At 42.2% G+C, this 21645-nt stretch overlaps 1 long non-coding RNA gene across 1 annotated transcript; it reads right to left on the minus strand.

Annotated features, from left to right (window-relative positions):
* Positions 1–6335: 6335 nt before the first annotated feature.
* Positions 6336–7176, minus strand: LOC119910826. Its single transcript, XR_005445702.1, has 3 exons — positions 7077–7176; positions 6862–7003; positions 6336–6606 (listed from the first exon to the last, which is right to left on the minus strand). It is a non-coding gene; the product is annotated as an uncharacterized LOC119910826 (long non-coding RNA).
* Between the last annotated feature and the right edge of the window lie 14469 nt (positions 7177–21645).

The raw sequence follows: 21645 nt of genomic DNA on the forward strand, positions 1-21645 counted from the left end.
AGGAAAAGTGTTGGGTCTGAAGGTGTGTATACATTCATGTGTGTGTTTGCTGGCTGGGGCTCGGCTTGGCTTTTGGGAGTGAGTATTGGCTTCTTTTTGACAGGGCCTGTCCGTTGACTAGGGATCCTTTTCTCATTAAGCCCCATCTCCCTAATCCTCCCTCCCGTTTGAAACCCAGTCCACACCTCTCCTCCATCCAGGAAATAAAAAAGGCTGTTTGTCAGAAGATGCTCTCGCTCTCTTTGCCTTTACTCTCATGCCCCCCCCCCCCTTCTCTTTATCAATGAATATACCACTCTTGACACTAAAGACTTAACATCAAATGAGCTTGGAAATCCATTTTCACACTTTTGGCTGCCCAGTCCACAGCTTTGTTTTTTTTGTTTTTTCTATTTCAGAGGAGGCGAGGGGGAGAGAGGCTCACAGACACAGATTTGCCTTTGTTCGTCTGCCCTCTGGCCCTCGGTGCCCGGGTAGCCGTACCATCGGGAGACGGCTTGAGGAGATCAAATGGGTACGCCGGTACCTGGCCCCTGAAGATGCCCCCTGGCACTCGCAATTAAATCAGCCAGCTCACAAAAAAATTCCTGGTACCGTCAATCAAAATAATTTACCCAGGCTCGGTGGCTTTCTTAAAGGCGCACCGCTGCTTTTCTGACGGGGCCTGTCCACTTAATTTCAAAGCTCTTTATTCAAATCAGGGCAGAGGAGGAAGTGCCGGCAAGTACCGCAACCGGGATTCTTATCCTCTAGCCTGCAGTTTTCTTCAAAAATAATGTGAAGGGGGGTGGTGTGGGGGGCGGAGGGAAGGAGATAGAGGAGAGAGAAAAGAGGCACCCGGTGAGGCAGCGTGTCATTTGAATAAAACGCTGGACACTTTCAATCTCCCAGAACATAAGAGGGAAGGTTTTAATGCGTGGGGTGCAAGGAAGCACACACAGTGCCCCTGGTCGCCTCGGCAGAGAGCAGTTAAAAAGACATGCGTCGAAGTCAGATGGAGGTTAAACTCAAAAGTTGTGGTGACCAAAGAAGTGGGCTGAATTTGAAAACAACAGCCCCGCTCCCCTGTGCGTTTTGTAGAAGCGTGTGTGTTTGTTGAATATGTGTCGTTTCAGATTAGGCTTGTCATCTGAAAGCATGCGTTTTCCACTGTAAACATACAAAAAGACAACAACAAATAAACAAAATCAAATCCACTATCCGTTTGCTACATCGTACAAATATAAAGTGTGTGGGAATGAACAAGGATCAGTATTACAACGTGTATCCATGCAAAATACCTATCCGTTTCCTTGCCTGTGATGTGTGTGGCCCTTAATCAACGGGCTCTTGATTTGCAAGTGATGACCAACAAACACCTCACAAAGGTATTGCACCCTGCAAATCAAATTTGGCCTCTCTCCATTCATACAACCTGCAATAAGTGACAGCATCCCACCATTCAGCAGCTCTCCGGCCATTGTTCTATTATTCTGTGTCCTCATGGCATAAATCATAAGACGTCATCCGCCCGTAGATGCTTTCTCTGAGCATCTTAGAAACAGCAGGGTGCATCTTAAAGGCTTTTGTGTCGGCCTGACAGACAGCAAGGTATTGTTACCTGATTTAGACAAAGGTGGGTTTTCATGTTTTCTGTGTATTGTGTGTTTTTTTCTCCCTTTCTCTGACTGCTAGAGAACATGGATGCTCATTGAGATTGCTGAGTTGGGTATGCAGGAGAGTGGGGGATGGGGAGGGACAGAGCTCATGTTGTTCTGAAACGCTTGCCATGTCAACATAAACATGCCTTGTTGTCACCTCTATTTGCATATAAACCTCTTGAACGGTATGTCTTATAGTGCGCGTGAAGTCTGCAACACAAGTTTTCCAGTGACCTCTCCGTGCGTCCTCATAGCCAGCGGAGAAGAGAAGAGAAGAGAAGGGAGCGGCGGTAATTGTTGGGAACATACCAGGCTTGTGGGCAAATACCCCGGGGGGAAAACTTGAAATAATGACCAAAATATTTTTTGACATGTTAATTAAATGTCAAACCACAATGGCGAATGTGCTGCAGCTGGTATACTTTCAAAGCAAGGCAGAGTAATCAGATTCTTTTGAGTTGGACCTTTTTTCATACTCTGAGTGCCTTCGTATTTTTTGCTAGAGAGGAAATAACAGTGCATCCAGGCTGGCATTTTTCTTCTCCCTGCAAGTAACTATCAAAAAAGAGAGATTCATCACTGACACGGAAAACAATGAAATCTGCGGCTCTGAGACTATTTTTATCTAAATATACACTTAAATACATTTAACTGACCAGGAGGGGAGTATGCAGTGGCTTCCAATAAACCAAGATAAAGTACTGCAATGGTACTTTGATTTGAGTGTCTTGGAACTGAAAACAAAATGGACTCTTCTATAAATCATGATAACGCTGTGACTGTAGGGAGAAAAAAAGAAGGGGCAGTTACGCGAATGCAATAAGAGATAAAAAGTAGGGCATTAAAAAAAATGAACTCCATTGTCATGGTATGGGGAAAAAAAAGTCTCAAAGCAAGAGCGGTTTGCATACATTGGCAAGAGATCGGTATGTCTCTGGGAGGGTGCCAACGGCTTGTCAAAGCTGAGTTATGAGCTTCAGAGAGGTGGAACTCATGAAACCAGGCTGGGCCTTAAGCGAGTGCCCTGGGTCACCCCTTGGCGCAGACATCAGAGCCCCTGGACAGGGCGGTGAGACACAAAACCTGTCTGTGGTCATATAAAAGTCATCAATGTCAACCTGGCTCCGCTGTTACAGCTGGGTGTAATTGAGTGTGTGGCCAGTAATTATAGATGTGGAGGCATTTCTTCAAGAGGTGGACAGCTTTAGAAATATTCCACCTTTGCGTAATCTTTGACATGCTGAATTGAGGATATGAAGTCCTTAAATCAAGTCAGTGGGTTAAACAGGTGGTTAGGAATTGAGACAACCGCACAATTAACGAGCTTTTTTTTTCTCCCTTACATAAGAGTGAACCCATAATGAGATAGCACATATAGTACCTTTTCGCCTGAGGGAATGAAACTCAATATGTGATGGCACGCACAATATGAATGAAGACAGTGGCCTTTTGTATGAGACAAACTTATGTGACTGATGCAATGAATGCAATGAAAAGGGGCAAACTGAGCCCAGGCCTGGGTCACACAAGTATGATAGGCTGGGATCACTGTTTTATTCCCCTATAGCAAAGACCTAACCAGCATCTTTTCAATATTTTATAATGGAAGAAGATTTTTTTAGCAATTAAGTAGTGTTATATAAATTTTTCATGCATCACATCCTTGCTATGTAGCTTTCCCAGGATCCCAAGTCACGCTGGTATGCAACCTAACCTGCGGATCCAGTTCAGGGTTAAAATTTTGCACATCTACAGGTTGAAGTAAGGATACAGTTTGAGCCTGTAGGACGAACGAGTGAGGTCCATGTGCTGGAAATGAAAAGCTTACAAACAGCAGACCATCATGCTGCGATTTATAAGGTGTTGTTCCCCTTTAAACCCTCTCCTTTTAGCTGTGAGCTGAGTATTTGAGATGTGATGGTGAGTCCATAGCTCTGTTCTACGATAGCTTTCAAAGGCCGGCGGGGGAGCAGCGAGGTGTATGTGTGTGTACAGAGAGGGGGTGGGGGGGCAGGGGGTTGCTTAGATCGTGTCCATCTGAGCCGAAGCCCACTGTGCCTTGATGCCTGAGAAAGGGCAGGGTTGCTGAAGCGTGTTACTAATTAACAGAGATAAAAAACACTAGTGTGCGGCCGTTAGCGCAGAAAGAAATCAAATCTCGCTGGATTTATTTGATCCATTCCTCCTTACGAGGGCTCAATCAAACACATTTAGGACGCTTTTCTGAGCCAGTCACACTCCAATCTATTGAATGTGTGGATCTATAGCACTAATAACATTTAGGGTGTAATCTTGCATACATGTACACTGTATAAATCCCTTCAATCGGTGGGATGGAGTTGTAGAATCTAATGTATTCACAGTCAGACCAACTGCCGTTTGCCACAAGGTGGAGTTGGGGGATGGGGGGGGGGGGGGGGGGGCTGGACTTGCTTGAGTAACCGTAATAATTGGAAAATGATTTTGATAGCCTGAAACAATCTAATATATTACAGAATTTTATTAAAATAATATCAAATCAAATTAACTGCTATTCCATAATGAATTAGGTAACAAGTTAGGCAGATATTAATCGCTATCCCCTCCCTTAGGCCAGAGCAGAAAGGGAAAAGAGGATGAGAGGGCGATGAGGGAGGGGTGTGAGGAGGGATGATGGGAAAGCGGGATGGAAGGTTGGAAGGGAGGGGGAATAGGGGTTATTAACTTGGCTCTTGCGGCTTGTTAGAACTCAGTAAGGAAGCAAGCAAGCAAACTCCTCTAGGAGGTCTAGAATCTTTTGCCTCTTCCTCCCTCTGTTTTCCACAGTTTCATTTGCCATAATTTCATATCCCTTCTTGCAGAAGAGGGCGTACCTCTGTGAGAAAGGTATACAACCCTAGGCTGCCTACATCCCCCAAGACAACGTTTGATTGGCTGGTTGAAACAAGCCCCTTTAAATGGACCTGTAATTAGGCTGGCGTGCCATGACTTCATCCAGTGTTGCTGTTACTCACAGTGGCTCCCCTTACTGGCATCTCTGTGGATGCCTTTGGGGGCCTCGCAGGCCCTTCATCTGGCCTACGTGGTTTTTAATCAAGTCCAGGTCCGAGTCCTTTTAAATCATAATCAGATGCCTGGCTGGCTGAGCCGTGCCAGATATTTAATGTATTAGGCCCGTGCCAGCTCTCTTTTCAGCACGGCAAGTCCCCCCTTAATTCCATCACGCCAATCAATTACTGCTCGCATGGACTCTGGGCCTGTGGAATAACCAGTTGCAGGACTCTGCGCGCAAGCTTAATGCCGTCTGCTCTCATATTATGGCTCGATGCAGTGTTTTCACAGACCCAACCTCATGACTTTATGAAGAAATTACCTAAAGACTTTAAAGGGAGAGGGATGGTGAACTCTCTGCCCCTCTTGCATTGCTGTGTCTGCGGGGATTAAAAGAAGAAGATAACCAAAAAGACGGCATTGGTGGTGACGTTCTCAGGAGTGGCACAAGACTGATGAGCCCTTATCCCGAGCTACAGTAGCACTAATAGATGAGGCTTAACCTAGTCCAGAGGATCCAGGGGTTTTGTCAATTTAGGATCACTTTACCAGGATTTCAGCGGTGTGGCAGCATGGATTATCATTTGCGGCCCGCGGCACATCGGGGGTATCTGCCCCCGAACCCGCAATAATGGGGTCTGCTCTCCCAAAGGAGATAAGACGAGCTACTTATCAAAGACATTGCAGGTGTTTGCAAAGTCAATTGCGGGTGAAAGGCGAACAACTAGTGAGGATTTCAGTGTCGTGCGAGATGCTCTCCCGTTGAGTCCTTCGCTGACAAGATTAAAGTACCCAATGAAGACTCGCGGTGTCACACGTCACCAAGAATAGCAAGAATTAAGGCATGTCGTAAAACTTCCCAAGGAGAGGAAAGCCCAGCAAGTTTTCCCTGAGAGCTGGGAGGGGGGGTGGAAGCGTTTGTTTAACCTGAAATGTCCAAAAAGAAATCCTTCTTTTAACCATTCTTCAAAAAAAGATCTGAGGAGCTGTGAAATACGCATCACCCCTGACACCTGCAAACGCCAGCGTCCACTCCCAGCCTGAGCAGAGATGCCAAAGAAATACAAAACAACCCTCTTTTTTATTTTTAATTACTAATTATTTCAGGGAGGCTTTAATGGCTTTATTTTAGCTGTCACAGTCATGAGAGTGAGAGACAGAGAGATGGAAAGAGAGGAAGAGAGGGAGGCAGGATTAGGTTTCTCCTGGGGAAAGCAAGGAGGAGGGAGGACAGCTCGTTCCTGATCCAGGGGGTTTTCAGGCCAGGGGGGTGACAGCTGCACTGTCTTTAGCCTGGATTTGAATTTGAATTCTATCTAACGATGCAGCGCCGGCGAGGACTTGGCAGGGCAGTCTGCTAATCTCCCAGACACAAATGCCTGGGCTTTTCTTGTGTGCCCTCGCCGAGATTTGAGTAATTAAAGTTAAATTGAAGGGAATAAAAAATATCCTTCTTGTACCCGGGCTGTCTTGCTAATGCCAAGTGTGAATAGCCAGGTTTGTCCTCAGAACTATAATCCCCAACGCTATTTCTCTTCTCTCTTTCTCCTCTCTCTCTCTGTAAAAAGCTGAGGTGCCGCCAAGTTTTCACAAGCTCTAAAGACAGTGATAAGGCGAGGGCGAGGGCCGCAGCCTTTCATCTTGCAGGCATCTCTAAGGGAAAGAGGAAGAAAAGAACTAACGGAGGGAGGGACGGGGAAAGTCTGCAAGGAAGTGGAAATGGCCAACTGTTAGACAGCGTCCATCATATAGAGAGGAACTGGCTTGAGAAGTCCGGACTTGTCAGAGTTAGGAGAGGCAAGCAGTGAGACAGGCCTCCCTGGCAGCTGGTTAACACTTTGTTTCCTCCCACACTGTTTCCTGGAGTTGGGAGTGTGGACTTCAAAGGGTCCTTAATAGAGTTCCAGGGATCCTTGAGGGTGGTTCCACTGAGTCCCTGATGAAATTAGCAGTAAGTAAATTTTACTGTATTATAATACTAAAGAACTAATCCTCATCAGAGAATTAAATGCAGACAACTCTACAATTAAATACTAAATCAGCAACAATGAAATCTCCCCAAATGGGACTAAATCTTAAACGGGTTTCTGGTTTGATGCTTGTCGATGTTTGAGTGCAAGAACTGAAATTTCAGGATCATGTTTACATGGAACACAGAGGAACCTGGTTCTTCATAAACCTTAATCCCAACCTTTCTTTGACTCCTCCACAAAGAGCCAGTCTCTATCCGTAGTGACTGAGTTACCGCAGGAGTTGAGGATCTTTTGTTTCTGTCTGCCTGGATGCTTCTCTATCTGAAGACAAGCGCGGCGAAGCTATTCTTCCAGCATTACCTGTGTCAGAATTTTACATTCATTTCAGTGTGCAAATAATCATCCTTACGTTAACACTAGTGGTGGGAATTACCTTTCTTTGAAGGGAGCCGGATCTCATGGCTCTGTTCCTTTCTGCAAGCTGGCTCTTTCAGCTCCTAAATAGCTCTTCATTTAGTACCACTTCTGCTGGTTACTGCCTAAGTTACATTCGTATTTGTTGAAGAGAAAGAGAAAGACATTAATATGCAAGTCAGTCAGACTGATGGTTAAAAATGGGATATGTCAAGAATAACCCTCCTAGTTGTACAACAAAAATAACACCCTACTAATAGTATGGTTAATAAATAATTACACAACCCTACACAATATATTTAAATTAAATTGGCATGATGTAATACGAAACAAAAATATTTCTGTTCATGTGTAATTTGTTCATTATCACGCCTTTCTTTTTCTCCCTCAGCCACGAGCCAGCTCCCATAAAGGTGCCGGCTCATGGAGCCGGCTGACAGATCACTAATTAAGACTAACTACTTCATTCTTAAGTTGAGGACGTACCACGACACATAGCCAGCCAGCAGTGATAATGTGGATAGGATGCTCTTTTCATAGAGATATAAAGAATAAGGTCTAGACCTATGCTATGATTTGGCGCTTTGTAAATAATACTGAATTTAATTTTCCAGCGACATCAGGCTGGAATTCTGGTTCTCAAAAGTTACATACAAACTATATCTGGTGGTCTAGGCAGAGAAAGGTGTTATATGTCAGTGGTTCCCAACCTGGGTTGGGATCCCCATACGGGGTTGTCAAATTGGAATTGGATTTGATTAGTATGACCAAATAATCTTAACAAGGTCCACTTACTGTGTTATTCTAGAGCTTTCTGTCACATCTCACAGTTTTCATCATAAGATTGAATTTTCTCAATATCAGAACTGAGGAAAGGAAAAACCCAGTAAGGAGACCTTGTTAAGATTATTTAGTCATACTAATTGAAGGTAAGGAATTAAAATAATTAAAATAAAATATTATTATATGCAAAACATAAAAGCATGGAAGACATTCCTCCTACATATAGACTGGAGATGTTTATGCAGGTGCATTTTAATGCATCAACACTCTTAGCCTTCCCCTTGTTTCCGATTTACATCCTCCTCTCTCTTCTCTCCTCTCTCTCTTAGAGTGTGAACCTCGCTCATCCTGAGCCTCCAGTAGGTTTGGTGATGGATCAGTCATTACAGCAGGGACTGGCGACGCAAACTGAGTCAATAGAGGAAGAATTAAGTTCTCCCGTGGCCATCTGTGTGATGATGATGAGGGGAGGCTGCCACCAAATTAACCTGGGACTATATGGACAACTGCTTCAGTATGTGTACGAGTGTGTGTGTGAATATATAATATTTGCAGCGGATTGTTTACATATCAGTGTATGCTTTACAATATGTGTGTGATATGCAGTGTGTCGGTGTGTGTGTGCAGGTCAAATGACAGCGTTTTCTTGGCCCTTTGTTTCCTCTGCTGACTCACAGGCCGAACTGCCTGAAGCTCCTACCTCTGGAATGCTGCTCTTTTTCTCCCTTTCTCTTTTTTTCCTGGTAATTGGAGAAATGGTAACAAAACTCTAGACTTAATTTGCTATCGTCCCCTCTCCTCCCTCTCCCATCTAGCTCTCAAGACTACTGTTTGTTTCTCTTTCCCCCAACAACACCACGTTATTGAACCTGAATACTTTGGTACCAACTTAAAAGTATCCGTAGCACAGGTATCGAAAACGCTGACAGCTTGATGCTGACAGCTGACACTGAAAGTCTAGTCAAATTTCTAATTGTTTTGACTTATTCTTTAAGGGATTCCTGCAAATTAATGACAAAGATACTTGTATACCTGCTTGTATTTACATTTAACACTTGATGTGTGTCAAAATGTATTTTCTATTTTAGTATTGGTACAGGAACTCAGGAATTGTATTGACACTAGTATCAAAAAATGTACTTGTTAATTACTCCATTACTGTATGACATAAGTTTGTTTCCCAAGGTTTCTGTAACATAGTTAACTGTCCCATCTTAAGCCTTGTGCTATTCAATATATTGACTGACTTCCCTACACTCATTGGCTCCTGCTGAAGACATGCATGTTTCAAAACAACTTACAAAGTACATATTATATATATATATATACATATACATAAGACATAGACAGTAATTTCCTAAAACAGTTGGTACTATGATTTTTACAATCAGGAGGAATTATTGCTGTTACTGGGGACTATTTTCAGCTGGGGATGAATGCCCATATGGGGATAGTGATAGTGAGTATTTGGGGCAGCAGGACCAGCACATTCTCATCTCAGTGCGTCATAACTGACGCTTTCAGACAGCGTGACAAAGCGCATTTTACGCTAAAGGTACCCTTCAGCGTCCGTATGACGCGCCACCTTTTGCTACGTTGCAGCAACACAAAGGAGGCTACCCTAAGGTGACCAGATGTCTGAAATGAAAAGTGGGGACATTTTTGGTTTGGTGGTCAGTATGTGATGTTATGTTATTATATATGTTATAAAAAAAGGGGACAATTTCTGTTTTATAATCTGTGAAATATACCTCTTTGGAATGAAATCAAGTCATTTTGAGCAATAATCTACCTTTCAGTCAATAAGTAGAAGCTGCAATCACTTTCTGGAAGTGAATTACTGCATGATTTGGGTTGTATTGGCCATTTAAAGGTATTTCAACAGGTAAAAAGGTCTGGATTGATTGGGACACAGCAAGTTAAATAATGTAGAGTCATGAGGATAATTGCAAAAGAGATTATGTCTTAATTTTATATATAACTCAGCAGTAAGTCATGTTAATTATAGGCTACAGTCTGTTTTCCAAACAAGGATATAAGACATATACCTACCAAACACATAATCCATCAGCAACAACAGGCTTCTATTATTGCCTATAATCAGTAATTGTCAGGCCTGATTACGCTATGAACTGCAAACACTTATTTGGCCACAATTGTGATTATTCCGTTAAAAGAAACGTTAAAGTATCACAGACACAAACCTTTGCTATTACCACAGACATAAAGTGATGTTTGCACATTATGTCTGATCCAGATAAAAACAGCTGTAGACGTAAAGAGACTGCTGTGATGCAGCTTTAACATGGTGAGCGCGCTCCCGCAGATGATCAGTTTTCGCCGAACTATCACTTTTCAGAACGACACCTGTATGCTCTGCTGTCCAGTCTCTCTAGCCACGTAAAATCTGATTTCAGGTCTGTTAACACCTTAAACGTCTATGATTAACACACAGTTAAAAACAATATATTGAATAGCACCAGGAAAACGGGGATGTCTGGTCACCCTAGGCTAACCCTACCTGCTAGCACACTGGCCGTGAGGCTGATGTGCGCGGCTGTAGGGTTAGCCGGTCGACATGCATCAGGTCAGTGACTTAGGTTTAGGTACTAACATTTCTGATGGTTATGGTAAGGGTAGGGGGCTTCGGGGGGCTGTCAACACCTTTAACACGAATGTAGCTAGCTAGCACTTCTGGTCTTTAGCGTCAAATAACTACGCTTGTCACTATGTTTGTCACAGTGTTGGTACTGGACGCCCTGAGATGAGAATGGGTGTTCATGGTGATGAAGTAACAAGTCACCTAGTGCAGGAGTGCGGCTCACTGATGTGTTTTTAATAGTTTTTGGACAACACTGGAGCTTTACAAAGTACTTGTTAGTAGATGCATTCATTAGTGGTTTTGATCTTTTCATGGAATATCACCACAGTTAGCCTCTAAGATCTCGTCTCTTCTTCCAAAACACCATGAGGTGTTGCTGTAGAAGAGTCAAACTGTTCGCTTGCTAACCATCCAGCAGGCTCATTCAGAAACTCACCAGTGCTAAATGTTAGCAAGCCACTACCGCCTAGTTTCTATGAGATCCCATTTTGTAAGTTAGATTTAGATAGATATATCAGACTAATAGCTCACTACAAGCTATAGCTATCTTGTTGGCACATAGTGCCAAAAGAAATGCATTATAACAGCTGTTCAGTCATATGAAAGCTAATAGAATTCCAGTGATTTTTTTGGGGTTATTCGCCTACATTATGATCAGTTCTACTCTTGTCAGTTTTCCATCATTAGAATGTGGTCCAAAGATAACTGCAGTATGAAGTTTCATTCAGAATGAAATCAGTGATGTGAAGTTTATGTAGAAGGTTAGAAAAGGTTAAGGTTAGGTACAAGGTTGGATTACCATAGACCTTATCTGTTGGTGGCCCATTCGTCTCAGTAGTGTGTCCTGATACAGTTTTGTCATCCTTCCTTTCACCTCCTCTCTTCATTCTTTTAATCCACTGAAGACCCTCCTCACTTTCTCCCCTTTCATCAGCGCTGTAATTACTCTTCCTCCTCCTTCTTCTGCCTCTCCTGTCTCGTCCACAAAAACCTTGATGTACCCACCTCAACCTGTCTCTCTCTCTCCCTCCCCTCTTCCTGGAGAGGCTGCTAGGACACACGCCTGGACATCCTGGCTTTGAAAGGCGAGCCTGCAGACACAACCAAAGGTCTGAACGTTGCTGTGACGTGATGGCTTTTTTTTCCCTTTATCTTTATTTTCATTTAAATGTTGCTCTGAGCTAAGTGGAGGCCTTTATACCAACTTTCTGATTTAATTATCATTCTTCAGCTCTATCATAAACCACCTCATTGTCCTCCACAGTGAACTACAGGACGTTTTTCCTTTAACCTTAACAGGTTAGCTGTAAAGTAGTTGACAAACAGACGATAAATGCTCCAAGCATCCATGTCGAACTTTACAGCAGATAAACGCAGACTCTGTGCCTACGTCATCTGTCGCTTTATGTCCACCACTTCCACGGCTGTGCCTATATTGAAATAGCTCTCCCTAACGGTCTGTAAAATCACACACAGAGTCAATGGGTGCTTATTCACCATGTGCACCCTGAATTACAGTTTGATATTACAGCCCAGGCTGCAGTTGTGCTGTATTGATAGGCCCATACATCAAACCTCCTCCAGACAATCGCAGATGGCTAATTGGGACTTTTTACGGCCTCCCAGTTAATGCAGGGATTTTGATATAAATTAACCACACAAGGCAGCGTCCCCTTTCATGAAGCCTTACTTGGACAGGGCCTCATCTGATGAATACCTCCTTTTATTGGCGCAAAGACCTCCAAGGCTTCAGTGAGATGGAATATTGTTTTTAATACGTACCTGTCTGTGGTAATTAATTACGGCTTGCTGTATCGCCTCCAGTCAAACTTGGAAGAAAAATCTCTGCCTTCATCTCTCAGTTCTCTGCTTGTCTCTCTTTCTTCTTCCCCTCCTCTTGTTTTTGATTCTCCTGTTTTCCCTCCCTGTCCCTGTCTCCCAGTCTCTGCCCCTCCCTCCATCCAGAGTCGGAAGACGGTTTTAATTGCCATGTGGAAGCCAACAAATGAGCAAGGCCTTATACATGTGTGCGCACACACACACACACACTCCCAACTATACAGATTATTAAAGGTTTTGACAGTTTAGAGGGTTAACAACAAGCTGCATAGTAACCGACTGTGAACACAAGTACACCTGTTTAACTGCTTGTTGATGCAAATATCAGCCAATCACTTGGCAGCAACATTTAGGCATGTAGCCATGGTCAAGACGATCAAACCAACCATCAGAATGAGGAAGAAAGCGGATTTAAGTGACTTTAAACAGGGCACGGTTTGAGTACTTTAGAAACTGCTGGGATTGTCACACACACACCTGAAACTTGTTGCTGACCATGTCCGTGCTTTTGTGTAATCCATGCCACCAAGAATTAAGGCATTTCTGAAGGCAAAAGGGAATCCAACTCGTCCTGGTAACTCTACATGGAGCCATTACATCAGCTTGGGATGAATGTTTTTTTTGTCAAAAATGTTCTTTAGTAGGGGTGGGGAAACTTTCAGCAGATAATTTGATCAATTTCATGATTTTATTCAAAATCCATTGTCGATTCAGTAAATATGGGTGCTACTTTCTGGATATTTTTGATTTTGATGATGCTCATTTTTCCTGTAAAATATATGTATAATATAAAGGTTCCAGCTTGTCAAATGTGAAGATTTGCTACATTTCTTTTTAATTATTTTAATTTATTGTTAATAATATTGAGTTTGGACAGTTGGTTGAGATTGGCGTTTTTCCTGCCCACAGGACTATCTGATTGGTTACACATCACGAGTATTAGCCTGAAGGCTCCTGTGCCACAGACAGGCAAAGAGGAACACATTTTCAGACTGGAGCAGCCCCGGTGAGTGAGCGGAGCTACGTTTCAAAGGTAAGTAGTCAGTAGATGTTACATAAGCTGCAATAAAAATCACAATCCTCAATACTGAAGTTGCAAAAACACCAATATCTTGTGTTCTATTCCTAGGATGATAAGCATGCCCAATTTCCCAATAACACTGAATTTTCCCGAATAATGCTCGCAGTTACCTATAACGATCATGGAGTTAATTTATGTAGCAGTAACGTTAGCTTAGTAACGTTAACATTATATCTTTGAGTAAATTTGGTGCAAGTCCCAACTGTGACTTATTTGTAGCTAACACGTTGCATGTTACACATGTTGGGCTACACTATGCTAACTTGTTTCATGTTTGGTTTCAGGACCCAACACTGGTGAGCCGTTGGCCAATGCCTGCCTTGAGGATGAGTCACATCTGTACCTTAAGAAGCCAGTGAGGTAAGGGGGATCCACTCCAGTGGTGGAGACTTGTCACGCAAGCAAGGAAGTGTCTTTGCCTCTGTTACTACTTTCTGGAGTCAGCTTGGCGGACTCGTTCCACACATGCACAGTAGATCAGTTGGTGTACTGGTAGCGTAGTGAACTTGTCTATGCAGTTACTAAAATGGAGAGGCACGCGGATGTCTGGACAGAGCCTATGTGTATGCCCTCTGTTTTTTTCGTCACACGGACCCTGGCATGCTTGCGGACACGGAAAGTATAACACTTGCTTTAGCTTCAGCTGTAGCTATTTAAGCAGAACAGCTACTTAAAGTGTTAAGTTCACCGTCACAGAAGAGAAATAAAAAGTCCCTGTTCATGTTTTTCACAACATCCTCCTGCATTCTTCACAGCAGAGTTGTGTTCAACTTACCAACAGAAACACTGAGCTAGCTGGATAACCATAGTAACAATGTACAGCGAAGGTCAATCAAAAAAATGCAATACAATTATTGTCCTACAGTATTCCCACCAGTGTGCAGAGTCGATGTAAAACAAAACGTTCACATTTTGTGTGGTGGTGATGAGAGTATGGGTCCATTTCAGCAACCCGTCAGTGGTGGCTGACGTCATTGATTTTTTTTGCCAGCGTAGTTTTTTACTCACATTCGACATAACTCACATAACGGAGTGCTAATCTTGGACCCAGTCGTAGAGCTAACATTAGCAGTGACTGAGTCAACATTGCCAGCAGCGAAAAGAAAAGTGAATCTCTACTTCGACAAAAAAAAAAGATTTTAAAAAAAGTCTGATAAGATAAGAATCGTGATTCTTACTTCAATCAAAATGTTCCCCCACCCCTATCATTTCGCACTGCTTTAGAGTGCTAGGCTGCGTTCACTTACTCCCACACAGACTCCCAGTGGGGACATGTTATTCTCAAGTTTTGCTTTCTTGTGATCATCAAGGATTTTGCAATCACACTATACCAATATTGTTTTCTTGACATCATAAAATAATAATTTCATTAAAATAAAATATATTAATTTTAAAACACGACAAAAATAAAACACAGTCCCAAGAAAATAAAGCAGGATTTTAAAGTCATAGTAATGGCATTTCAATCTGCAGTGACATTTGACGTGATGTGTTTATCAGGCAGAAAGTGTTTAAAACAGACGCTGTTCAGTTGCATCATGGGAAATATAGCATTCAGTATTTTTGGAGATTGACCCACATAATGGACTAAAAGTCAGGATATCTCAGCCTCTGCTTCTTTGATTTTTCAAATCTGTCTCTTGAAAGTCCTCCAGCTTTGTTGAAGGGCAATATTAGTTTGCTAGAGAGCCCCTTTGAACAAAATATAATTTAGGGACATGCAGCATGTAGATCATACAGTATACCACTGGGGAATGTAATAATGCACAACACATCTTGAGAGCTTGATATTGCTCTTTCAATTTTGCAATTCATTTCTTTACCATATCCAGCTGACACACAATGAATATGTGGCCTTCAGGGACACATTGGGGTTGCAGTGTTTTACTTGCTGACCCTGGCAGATCTTCTTTAATTCTGACTACAGTGTGTGTGCAGTGAGCACTTGTCTCTGACATAACCATATGTTTTCATCACCTGAATGTGATGTCCAGATACAGATCACAGTTTGACATCCGTTGTGAATGAAGCCTTATCCTCTACATCAACAGCATCGCTCCAGCCTCCACCATTTCACAAAAATCACCTCCTGCTTTCTGTAAACAGTTTCTTTTTGTAAAGCACCTTTCTAACAGCTCAAAGCGCTTTACACCGCATCATCAACTGCTCACCAGACACAGGAATCAACTCATACACGCACACACACACACACACAGTGGTGTTTCCCTTCACTTCAGTGGACTTTACATTGACTTACATACATTTTCTAAAGACTGACCCTATCCCTAACCAATTCTTGCTTGACCGTAAACCAAAATGTAATTATTTACACAATACAGACTTGCATTTTCACCTAAAAAAAGTCCAGTCTCTACAATTTCATTTTAAAATAGGAGGGGATACAAATTAAATTTTGAGTATTAAACACTTTATGTCCTGCAGTCTGGAGACCTTTTCCAACTTTTGCCTTTTCTGCATCAATTTAAGGTGGACATGTCTTTATTTATGTAATAATAATAACAAACAAAATTCAGGTGGCAGGTGGCAATTCAAACTATAATAATATTGCTAGCTCACATATCTCTATACGAATTCACCAGTTAATCTCACATCCAAAATGCACTAATGCACCAAAAACACTTGATACACATCTCCGGACCAACTTGTGTACCCAAACACTGACAACATGTGTCTGCCAACAGTACTACTGTCACTCATTATATAATGACCTCAACAGTCACTAACAGCCAGTGTTACAATTAGCGTCACTGTTTATAGCATAAACCAAGATTCCATTACAATAAATAGAACAAAAAGGCTTTATTTGCCATTTTTGCATAGAGCAATTCCAAGTGCACATAATAATGAATCATTCCAGTAATGCAATACAGGACTATACATATTCACTATAAATTCTTGTAGAGTTATAGATAAAGAAATACAACTGTGCTATTGAACCCACAAGTTCTCATCATACTTCATGTCCTCTTTTACAATCCACCTGGGATCTTTCTGCAAGTCTGATATTGCCATCTCTGGCAATCTTCTGCAGATATGTCCAGACATCCAGCATTCATTGGGTCCAAGAGGGACATCTGATCATGTGGCTGGTGGTCACAAACTTTCCACCCCCATGGGGAAAATAATTCCTATATGAAGTTGAGGAATGGAGAGTAAGGTCGAAGGAAAAGTGACACCATCCTGGGATGGACTGTAAACCACTCTGTGACCGAAAGAGATGGTGACACGCCACAGCGTCCCATACAATTACAAAATGTTCTGGATTCTACCACATCTGCCCCCTCACCTTACCTCATTCATAGATGTCATTTATTCTATTTTTATTTTGTTGAATTATGTTAAAAAGGTCATACTATGCTACTATAAATCTTTTTTGTGCATGTAATAGGTTTTATGCTCATAATGCTCGCCTAGCGGCTAGTCAGGCACGCCCTCAAAAACACCAGTGGAAAAACACTCTGAGCCTCTCCTCTCCCTTCCAAACACTAGCTACCCTCCAGGCAGTCAGTGGACATGAAGTTGTTACTGTGATGTAGAGACAGAGCTCAGTTAAAACTTATGGATGAAAGATACATTTGTTACAGATGAATTATTATAATTAACTCACCACTCTGAAACTCATGCTCCAGTCCATGTTTCTAAGCTGGTAAGGGGAACATGTACAGCTAAACTGAAGCCATGTTTAGCGGCTTTTCAGGACCCGCCCTACTCTGCTTCTGATTGGCTAGAAATATAAATGTGCAACGCATTCTCATACCAGTGCGTCAGTACCGATACTTTCAGACAGCGTGACGAAGCGCAATTATTTGACGTTAAAGGTACCCTTCAGTGTCTGTATGAAATGCCACAGTTTGCTATGTCGCAGCAACACAAAGGAGGCTTACCCCGACCTGCTAGCACATTGGCCGTGAGGCCGATTTACACAGCTGTAGGGTTAAATTCGCTTACTTAGGTTTAGGCACTAATATTTCTAATGGCTATGGGAAAGGTAGGGGACTTAGCTAACTAGCGCTAGCTAGCGCACTTCCAGTCTGTACAAGACACACTCCAGAGTGTCTCATACAGACGCTGAAGGGTACCTTTAGCGTCAAATAACTACGCTGTCACTTTTTCTGAAAGTGTCGGTATTGGACACCCTGAGATGAGAATGGTCTGAAATGTGACCTAGCAAATTTAATCCTTAAAAGGACATTTGTCCTCTGGAAATTTGACACATCCTAAAAAATAAGTTAGACAGCCACAGTCCAGGACTTTGCATTCAGTACGCCTGCCAGTTCAGAGGTTTCCCTCAATAGCAGTGTGTCACCAAAACATCCACCTATGTATACAAGGGTAGGAGGAGTAGGAGAAAGAGGCCCACATAGCCTGAGAGACGCAGAAGGTGCAGCAACAGCATCGAATCAAGAAACACAGTGTGGAATATGGCAACATGAAAACAGAACAAGTGAAGTTATTGTAAGTTGTAAATTACCACTCACACTGGCTCACACTTTCCTCCTGCTTCCAGCCCCTGAGCTACACAAGGCTAAACATGTCACATTCCTATCTCTGTACGGGACACAGAGATGAAAAACATTTTTATTGATATTTCCATCTGATTGGAAACACAAGTACTTTCCAGAATGTGGGACCTGTCCTTCAAATGTATACTTCATACTGCACATTTATATTTCTAGAGACCATACCTTCATACTGTGAGCACAAGAACTGAAGTAATTCAAGTATTGCAGTATCACTCTCAAGCATCCAGCAACAACATCGGATGTAAGAGAAGATATTTATTCATTATAATTTGATGTAGTCTAACTACTCCACAATGCTGGTGTATCTTTAATATTTTAATGAGAAGCGTGATGAGACACATGGGCAGGCTTGCCATGGTGGGTTAACTTAGTAGGGGACCCAGAAATGGGCCTCTGTTAACTCCATTAATTGACAATCACAAACTACAGTAATCTGCTCACTATGCTTTTCCCATCAGACACAGAAGCACACACCTACACCTGTCTGTCTCTCTCTGTCTGCTCTGACTTTATTTGTCAGCAGTTTTATTTAAAAGAACTCACGTTTGGTTTTTCACCCGCGTTTCCGTTTTCACAGCAGATGAGCCGCGTGTGGAGGAGGCTTGTTGTTAATTACCGATAGAGACCACCGTGGTATGAATGACATCGTCACCAACAGCTGTGTTCACTGTTCACTGTGCTTTACCTGCTCCGTGCTTTACGTGTGTTTCTCTGCAGATGTGGTGAGCGTTGCATCTTCTTCACTGTCGTGAATAACTTCCACACACCTAAGACGTGTTTTAGCCTTTGTGTGGGGCTGTGACATGAGGTTACTGTCTGTGCACACATGTGAAACACAGCGCAGTGTGTTTGTAACGTTCAATGTGACCGGCAGAAAATTGGATATTTGACACTGCTCGGCCCCGGTCACTGGTCGGAGCGGAGTAAACGAAAATAAATGGCCTATTTCAGTTCACGGCTGATCAACCTGTGCATCTCTAGCTGTAGAAGATGATCTCCAGTCCAATAAGCTGTCAAACAAGCTACCAAATAAGCTAGGTAATGTTATAATAAGAGTGGGCTCATGGAAAAATAATCGGTTATCATAACTTTTTGTCATGATTAATTTATTAATGACTCAGCATCATCTGTATTAAAGACAAAATAATCAGTTCATCCAATGTTTAAGGTGCATAAAACAGCCCTGCCAGCCTGCTTAACATTACTGGAGCTCCACAACTACTGACGGATTCAACTGGTTTTCTGCCACCGGACTCAATCAGGCAGTGGACCAAACCACTGTGAGGCAAGAGAGGGGGGACTCAAAATGTCTGTTCTAAACTTAAAAAATACTTTAATTGCCCTGTTTGCATTTGTATTGTTTTACTATTTACACAGTTATTCTAAGTATATATCATTATATTATTTGATTGGTTTTTAAGGGGGGGACATGTCCCCCTCGGGATTTCCGCCTATGGTCTCTATTCAAGTGTCACATTGTATTTTAGATGATAAACCTGCATCCATTATCTGCTAAGTAACCTTGGTAACAACAGCTGTGAATACAATTTTGAGGAGGGAAAAAAGTCCAGTGCGACGCTTCGAAAGTTGAATGTAGTGAAATGCAGTAAATACATCTAGTCACATTTTGGAAATACAAGTCAAATCCCAGTACTTCAGAGGTGCAATTAAGTAAATGTACTTTCTTCCACCTGGCTGCGAGACAGAAGAAGAGAGAGCAAATAGCAAATAGATCACTGCAGAGATTCTGGCTTGTTGAGTCCATAATTGTTGGCTAAGTGTCAGTATTTAGATTGAGTTTAACTGACACTGTGTCATGCTCATTGATGCCAATGTGGGTCACAGCCTGTGAGAGACACTTTGCATGATGGGATGCAAAGTGCCGGGGTGTCCATGCCAACGTTTTATTGACGATCCCACAACAACTAAATCTTAATGACATCTTTTTATGTGTTTCCCAATCTCTAACAGGATTATGAGTCATGCTGCAACACGATGACTTGCCACTCAACATGCAATAGATGTCCTGTTTGTAAGTCATTATTGAAAAAACCCATTAATCTCACCCCAGACTTGTATTATTTGGACCAGAATAATTGAAAATATTCATATGTACCAGTGTAATTTTCATCCGCGTAATCTGCTGCGTTGATTACTGTGATCCCAGCCATATGCGAGGATAAGGCTACTTTTAACCGTAAAGGGATTTAACATGTTGGATTAGTGCTGAGGCAAAGATCTATGGCAAATTACAAAACATTTTCTAATATTTCTTCATTTGTGAGAAACCGAACTACAGGCATCTTTTCATGTTAATGTGACAAGCATGTGATGGAAAGTTTGTGGGTGTTAGTCGGTCAAACCAACAACAAACAAGTGTGACAGCGCACGATTTAATCCCTGATTTTAATTTGCTAGTCATTATTCAAATTACATTCCCAGAGAAGAAAAAAGGGTGGTAATGTTAAAATTCTATTTTGGGTGTATTAATAGTCATCTACATGCTTGGACAAAGCTGAAAACACTGCCTCAAATTTTTCATTTGCATACAGGTGTAAATACATACATTTAAATGTTTCTTTTCACCTTCCCATGGGTACAACTACAGCAGTGGCTCGCCTGCAAAAGGAACAACTCTCCAAGTTTATATCTTTTCTTTAAATTAAGTAAACTTGGTCCACAAGGGTCCATAAATCCAGCCTAGAGACCTGGAGCGGAGTGCCTTTTCTTCCCCTCTGGTCAGTGGATTTACCGCAGGAGTAATAACTGTCAGGCCAAATGCCTGGTAAAGTGGAGGACAGGACTGAATGGAGGGAGAGTATTTATCACGGTATTGACTTTGTGACTGCCGTGTCGTGAACTCTTTTGTCATAAACTGGAGCAGCACTGCAGATCGATCCGCGGAAAACTGCTGTCAGCTCGACTCCCAGCGAGCATTGCTTTTCCTACAGCCACTTAGAGGGCTGATAAATGCCCCCACCCTACCTGCCCGCCTGCCTGCTGCAGCAAGGAGAGCACGGCCGGGGACACTTCCACACACTCACAGGCCGTCCTCCCGCATCTACACACAGTGCACATACACACTTGAGAGAATATCAAAAACACAGTGCACACTTCTTTCACACATACTGCTAGCAGAACGAAAAAGTAAGAGTATAGCATTATGTCATTTTGAATCAGCTAACAGTTCAGGGGCCATTAAAAATCAAAGTTTGTGTTCTGGGCAAGCTGTGAAAGTGGACAAACTGAACCAAAATGGATTTTAACATGAATATGTTCAGAGCTTTAGCCAGTGCCCAATTCCTACATGTGTCGGCCAAGATAAATACAGATTTTATTGAGAAGAGGAGTAGCTCTAACTGTATTACAGGAGTGTGGGAGCTTTTTTGTGGCTGGAGATCCTTCTTTACTTTCTATACCAGAGGTATTCAATTAAAATTCAAAGAGTTCCAGTTAGAGAAAATTTCACGAAGCAAAGGTCCAGAACATTAACTTGCATTATCATCCAGTAGCCTACCATAACGTATAGCCTAGTTGTATCAGCATATGTTTTTAGTCAACAACTGACTGTCAAATCCATAGACTGTATATAAAGGTCAAATCAGACACTATTTCAACATAAAACATAAAACTGAAGGGATAATAAATAATAACTGCTCTAATAACGAATTCTTAATTTAAGTAATCTAATGGCTGCATTTAAAAAAAGTTTTTGTAAATGTCCATCTTAAAATAAATT

This window comes from Micropterus salmoides, unplaced genomic scaffold (assembly GCF_014851395.1).
Source record: "Micropterus salmoides isolate LMB-PRFRI ecotype aquatic unplaced genomic scaffold, ASM1485139v1 Ms_hic_scaffold_19, whole genome shotgun sequence".
Lineage (NCBI taxonomy): Eukaryota > Metazoa > Chordata > Actinopteri > Centrarchiformes > Centrarchidae > Micropterus > Micropterus salmoides.